This window comes from Mustela erminea, chromosome 3, assembly GCF_009829155.1.
Source record: "Mustela erminea isolate mMusErm1 chromosome 3, mMusErm1.Pri, whole genome shotgun sequence".
NCBI lineage: Eukaryota > Metazoa > Chordata > Mammalia > Carnivora > Mustelidae > Mustela > Mustela erminea.
The window spans coordinates 102823620-102830442 of NC_045616.1; the positions used below are offsets into that span (position 1 = coordinate 102823620).

Here is a 6823-nt window from a genome sequence, read left to right on the forward strand (position 1 = left end):
AGAGGTAAACTCTCTTTGAATTTTGTGTGAATCCTTCCTTTTTTCTCTGCATTTTCCATACATCTATGTGTTCTTTCTCTTTTTCCTTTAAGATGAATGGTATCAAGGGCGCCTGGGTGGCTGAGTGGGTTAAGCCTCTGCCTTCAGCTCAGGTCATGGTCTCAGGGTCCTAGGATCGAGTCCCGCATTGGGCTGTCTGCTCAGCAGGGAGCCTGCTTCCCTCTCTCTCTCTGCCTGCCTCTCTGCCTACTTGTGATCTCTGCCTGTCAAATATAAATAAATAAATAAATAAATAAATAAATAAATAAATAAAATCTTTAAAAAAAAAGATGAATGGTATCAAACGTATTATTCTGCCATTTAATCTTCGGATCAATGGTATATCTGAGAGGTTTTTTTTGTTTTGTTTTTTCAGGTGAACACAGATCTGCACGAGAGCTCATGGTATTCCATTGGGTGCTCCCGTTAACCCCACTCCAGATGATCACATAGTGGCTCAGAGGACGTAAGTGACTCACCAGTGCTGGTGAGTAGTGCAGCAGGATTCAGATGTGGACTCGTTTTTCCAAATTTGGACTCTACCTGCCCTTTACCTAATCTGCCTGTGGTTTATATCTTACGTTTCCTTTGGTTTATGACATCATGAAATGGGTGGTTTAAAGGAAATTGATCCTAATGCCTGGGACAAATTGGATGCCTCTCTTTCCTGTTAAAATACCTCCACTGTTGCCCAATACCCAGTGGCTAGGTCTGAGTTCCCCAACCTGGTAAGAAAAGATAAAGATCTCTACACAGGGCTCGTTATAAACTCTCCAGCCTTCCCTGGTCAACGATCTATTCAGAATGTGCTCTCCAGCACCTCCAGGCAATGAACTCAGTTCTGGTACTACCTACCCAGAGATAGCATCAGATCTCACTGGTTAAGGACTCAGCCCTACAAGACTGGCCTACTGCAGGGGTCATTCTCAAGTCTGGGTGGTCATCTGTGCTTCTGAGTGACTGGTTATAAGTGAGAGGTTCCTGAGACCTCCTCCTCGGGTTGAATTAATTTTCTAGATGGGTTCTTAGAACTCAGACGTTTACTGACATTTAGCAGTTTATTATAAAGAAGACAAATGGGGGCACCTGGGTGGCTCAGTGGGTTAAGCCTCTGCGTTTGGCTCAGGGTTTGGGATCGAGTCCCGCATCAGGCTTTCTGCTCAGCAGGGAACCTGCTTCCCCTCACCGCCCCCCCCCCACCGCCTACTTGTGATCTCTCTCTATCAAATAAATAAATAAAATCTTAAAAAAAAAAGAATATTATAAATGTACCAGCGAGGTTCAGCTCCTCACAGGGTGACTGCTGCTGCTCTCCAAGCACCTCCACGTGTCTCCCAACATGGATGTTCTCCAATCCCTGTGCTTTGGGGTTTTATGGAGGCTTCATTACATAGGTATGACTGATGAAATCATTGCTATTGGTGACTGAACTCAATCTTCAGCTACTCTCCCCTTCCTGAAGGTGGTGGAGGGGGTAAATCACAACTCTCCAATCAGTCCTGTGTTTAGTTCCCCTGGGCACCAGCCCTGCCCATCCGTAGGGGCTTTCCAAAAGTCACCGCTTGACAGAAACTCAGGTATAGTGGAAAGGAGCTTACTGTGAATAACAAAAGACAACTTTATCATGCTTATCATTTAGGAAATCTTAAGGGTTTTTTTTTTTTTAAGATTTATTTATTTATTTTATGAGGCGGAGTGAGGGGGAGAAAGAGCATGCATGTGAGTGGGGAAAGGGACAGAGGCAGAGGGAGAGAATCTTAAGCAGTCTCCATGCTGAGCATGGAGCTGATCCTGTGACTCTGAGATCATGACCCAACCTGAAATCAAGAGTCAGACGCTTAACAGGCTGAGTCACCCAGGTGCCTCAGAATCCTAAGGGGCTCTATGTCAGAAACAGGATGAAGACCAAATATCTAGTCCTTATATCACAATATCACACTCCAGAAAAAAGCCAATAACTGACGGTTCCCCTCAGGCCACAGGGTTATTTCTCCCCAACATCTTTGCCCATGTAGTCCTACGTGGCAGACCAGTTCCTCATCCTAACCCTTCTTTGCCTAGTTTTCTCGTCCTTAATGCATCCCTGTGCATCCTTTGTGACTCCATAGGGACCATCGCCTCTTGGTCGCCCTCCCAGTCACCCCCAGGCTAGGTTAGATGTCCCACCTCTGTGTCGTGGCCCACAATGTCTTCTACTTATGGATGTCAAAGCATTTTCCATCCCATTCTAACTGCCATTATATCTGGTGGGAAGCGAGTGTCTCTGTTTCATTCATCCATGTCTCCAGGCTCCAGACAAGTCTGTACTTGTGGTGGGGGATGCCTACATGTTTATGAAGTGCACACGTGCCTCAAAACAGTGAACAATGGAGTCTGTGGTCTTGTGTTGAGCTTTTGGTGATGATAGGAGAGGAGGAACATAAGATGACAGTATAGAAAGAAAAACCCCAAATCTCTTCAATTAAATTTGCGCAGATGGCCATCATGTTCTCCAGATGTGTGGTGACTATGTTGAATCATATTTTCTCAAACCATCTTCTAGCTCAACTAGTTCTCTTAGCTCGGTGATGTTCCTCTTTTTCTTCTTTTTCATCTGGTCTTTAAGGCTACTGAAAGGGGATGCGTGCCAAAGTTTTCATCAGAAATCAAAAGTGACAAGGGCTGATTGAGCCTCGTGGCTTCATCTCCTCGGTTATGTCCCTTGTTTCAAAAGGGCATTAAAACCGTCCGCCCACTCTTGAGATCAGCAGGGATTTCCTGAGAAGAGGGACTGGGGAGTTCGCTTTGGGAGGACCATTCCCTTCCTCAAGATTGCAGTGAAAATTCATTACCTCTTAATGAGCATTTTGCCTCTTGCCTCAACATTTTAATGTCATCTTCTGTTCCTACCAGAATGAAGGGAAAACCAAACCTTTCACCCATTTCCCCTTACTTCCTTTTTCTCTGAACAAATCTGAGGGAAAAATGTCTCTTCACTTTTTTTTCTAAATATAATTTAATGCTTCTTTCACTACAGAAGTATGAAAGAATATTTTTAAAAATACAGGAAAACAAAGTAAAAGGGCCCCACTACTAGATAGCATCACATGTGGAGCTCTTCCATCCTTTTTTCTATGTGTAGGTTTTTTTTAAATGATGTAATACTGTATGTACACACCAAAAGACTATGTAACACAAATGTGTTACTTAAAGAATTATAGAGTAAATATCCATGTGTCCATCACCCAGCTTAGGAAATCATCAAATACCTTAGAAATCCCCATATACCCCTCCCTCACAAACCCCCCAGAGGGAGACACCATCTTGGTTTTTGTGGGAGTCATTTCTTTGCTTTTCTTTATAGTTTTGCTCTCTGTGTATTGTGTCCCCAAACAAAGCCATGTTATTGGTTATACGATTAGAGTGTATTATTTTGCAACTGTCCCCTTTCATTTATTATGTTTGTGAGATTCACCCATGTTGACATAAGCAGGTATAGACCATTCATTTTCATTGCTCTGCTGCAGAACATTGTATGTATATACTGCCCTCTAATTTATTTATCCATTCTTCTGCTGATGGACATATGGATGATTTCCAGGACTTTTTTTCATCTTTAAAAGATTTTTTTATTAAACAAAATGATTAAGGATCTGCCTTTATTGTGATAAATAAATATAAACGTGAAATTTACCATTTTAACCATTTTTAAGTGTCCAGTTCAGTGGTATTAAGTGCATTCACCTTGTGGTCCACCCATCACCGCCATTCATCTCCAGAACTTTTTTCATCTTTCCAGGCTGAAACACTGTGCCCATTAAACAGAACAACTTCCCATTCTCTCCCCACCCAACCCTTGACAACCACCGTTCTAATTTCTGCTGCTCTCACTTTGGTTACCTTGGGTACCTCATTGAAGTGGAAAGTCTTTGTCTTTTTATGACTGGCTTATTTTACTTAACGTTATATCCTCAAGTTTCATCCAGACTGAAGGATGTGTTGGAATTTCCTTCCTTTTTAAAGATCAATAATATTCCATTGTATGTATATACTACTTTTTGTTTATCCACTCATGTGTTGATGGGTTCTTGGGTTGTTTCAACCTTTTGGCTCAGGTGTGTATGGAAAAATGGAATTGTTGGATCATACAGTCATCCTATTTTTCATTTTTGAGGAACTGCTATATTGTTTTCCACAACAGCTGCACCATTTTTCATTCTTACCGGCAGTGCACAAGGGTTCCAATTTCTCCACGGGCCCATCAACACTTATTATTTTTTGTTTTGGGGGGGTTTCTTGGTGTTTTAATAATAGCCAGCCTAGGGCCCCTGGGTGGCTCAGTGTGTTAAGCCTCTGCCTTCAGCTCAGGTCATGATATCAGGGTCCTGGGATCGTGTCCCTCATCGGGCTCTCTGATCAGCAGGGAGCCTGCTTCCCTCTCTCTCTCTGCCTGCCTCTCTGTCTACTTGTGATCTCTCTCTGTCAAATAAATAAATAAAATCTTTAAAAAAATTTAAAAAATTACTTTAATAATAGTCAGCCTAATGTGTATGTGAGGGGGTTTCAGGATTTTTTTTAATGTTTTTAAATATTTTTAAGGTTTAAAAAGTGTTTAAAGTTTGTAGTTCCTAGTAGGAAAACATTATCTGAATGAATACCCTAAGGCAAACTATTATAGAATGTTTCAGTTGCATCGGGAGCAGGGGGTAGGGATTCTCTTCACAGTACCCCAGCTTTCTTCATGAGAAGATCGGAGGTACACTGGTTTGTATTACTGCGACATCCATTAGGTGATCGAAGTTGCTTTTCCTTCAGCAAGGGCTTTATTTGTCAGAAGGGCATTATGCTTGACCTCCAAATTTGGCTGACAATTTACTGATGAGATTCATAACCTTTGGGTTCTCTGATATTTTGACATATTCACTGGGTTCTGGGCCACATCCTGGAAGGCCACCATAACTTCTGGATCCTGCATGGCTGCAAGAACTTCCCGATCACTAAGAACTTCATTGAGCCCAGGCATTCCTGCCATTCCAGGCATCCCCCCTGCCATTCCAGGCATTCCTCCAGGAAAATTACCAGACATTCCCCCAGGAAAGCCACCTGGGAAAGAGCCATTCTGAGCTCCTGATTGTCATCTGGCTTCTTCCTCCCTCTGGGCTCTCTCATGTTCTCCCGAGGCTTCTTAACCCTTTCTATTCTTTCTTTGATCTCTCGCTCTTCACGTTTTCAATCATATTTTCTCCAATGTTCAGCAATTTTCTGGGCCCTCAGTTGAACTTCTTTCAGCATTGCACTAGCATCTTCATCATAATCCAGTTTATAAGCAAGGGCAAGATCATGTGCTGCTTCTTCCCAATGGCCCAGAAGTCTATGTGCTTTCCCGCGCCACTTATAAGGCTGAGCTGAATCAGGATTTAATTCAATAGCTCTCGAATGGCAGCATTTGGCTTCTGTAATTTGATGAAGACACTGGCTCTCTTGGCATTCAGAATGGCCAAGCGAGGATTTAGTTTGATGGCATCTGTGAATAAGTCAATGGCTTTCTGTAGTTCACCATCATTTAGGGCATCAATGGCAGCCACTTTCTTATCATTTGCCTGATCCATCATTTCCTCGGTTATCTCTACATCTTCATCTCCCATTTCTTGAGGGGCATCGGTATCTGGTTCAATCACACCTTCATTGTCAATTTCTAGATCACTCTCTTCACTTGATGGTTCATCTGTCTTTATGTTTTCCTCCGCCTTCTTACTATCTGGTTTTTCTTCCTTGATACTGTCTTCTGATTTAGTTTTATGAGTGGCAGGTGGTATTTTACCCCCCATGCTCCCACCCACTCCCGCAGGAAGTGCATTTCCTCGGTGTGCAGAATGCTCGGATCCTGCTTACACATTTTCACGAAAGTCCGAAGCTCGCTCACTTTGCGGGGGTCCATGGTCCAGAGGCAGTGGCAGGCGGCAGGCACGGCTGAGGTTGCAACCCAATTCCAGGTACGGGTACTAGCTCAGCGTGATCGTGTGGAAGGGGTGGTTTCAGGATTTTTAATAAACAAAACTGTTATGACTATTCTAATATATACACCCTGATGCCCATGTGTAAGAGTTTTTCTATTAACGTAATTAAGAATGGAATTTCTGGGTTATGAGATCTGTGTGTTATTTTTCAGTGTTTTTTTTTTCAGTCCCAACGCACACCGCTGTTCTGTGAAGGGGGCGTATATGTAAAATGACTTTGAAAGGAGCTGTAAGACCCAAGGAAAAAACCGACAAGTCCGGCTTGATGAGAGATGGTTTATTAAGGGTACTTACAGACAGAAGCATGCCTTGGGCATGCCTTGAGCAGCCACAGGATGAATAGATCTCCTTGACCCCACCTTGTGTAAGACGTGCTTTTACAGCTTAGGGGTTGGAGAGTACAGTGCTGGCCGTAGGATCTCCAGAGCTGATCAAAGATGCTATGCCCCAAGGGTGTGATTAGACAAAAAGAAAGAATGTGGGGGAGGGGGGCTGTGCTCAAGAAGACTTTGGGTCACAGAGCAGTCACCATGGCAGATTTGTCCAAGATGGCATCAGCATGATTTACACACCTGTCATCAAGAGTAAGTGATCCTTCTAGCTGCTCAGTATCCTAACACTATTGGCACAGCCATGATTCTTACTGATTTGGTGGGTGTGAAATGACAATGTGGTTTTATTTTGCATCTTTATGAGTAATAACGGGATTAAGCATCTTGTCATAGGTTTCTTGGTCATATTTATTTCCTCTTATGTAGACTATCTGTTTAAGTCTTTTGCTCATTTTC

The 6823-nt window shown here is 42.9% G+C and overlaps 1 pseudogene; it reads right to left on the minus strand.

Annotated features, from left to right (window-relative positions):
- Nucleotides 1-4793: 4793 nt before the first annotated feature.
- LOC116585630 lies at nt 4794-5979 on the minus strand (annotated as a pseudogene).
- Nucleotides 5980-6823: the final 844 nt, after the last annotated feature.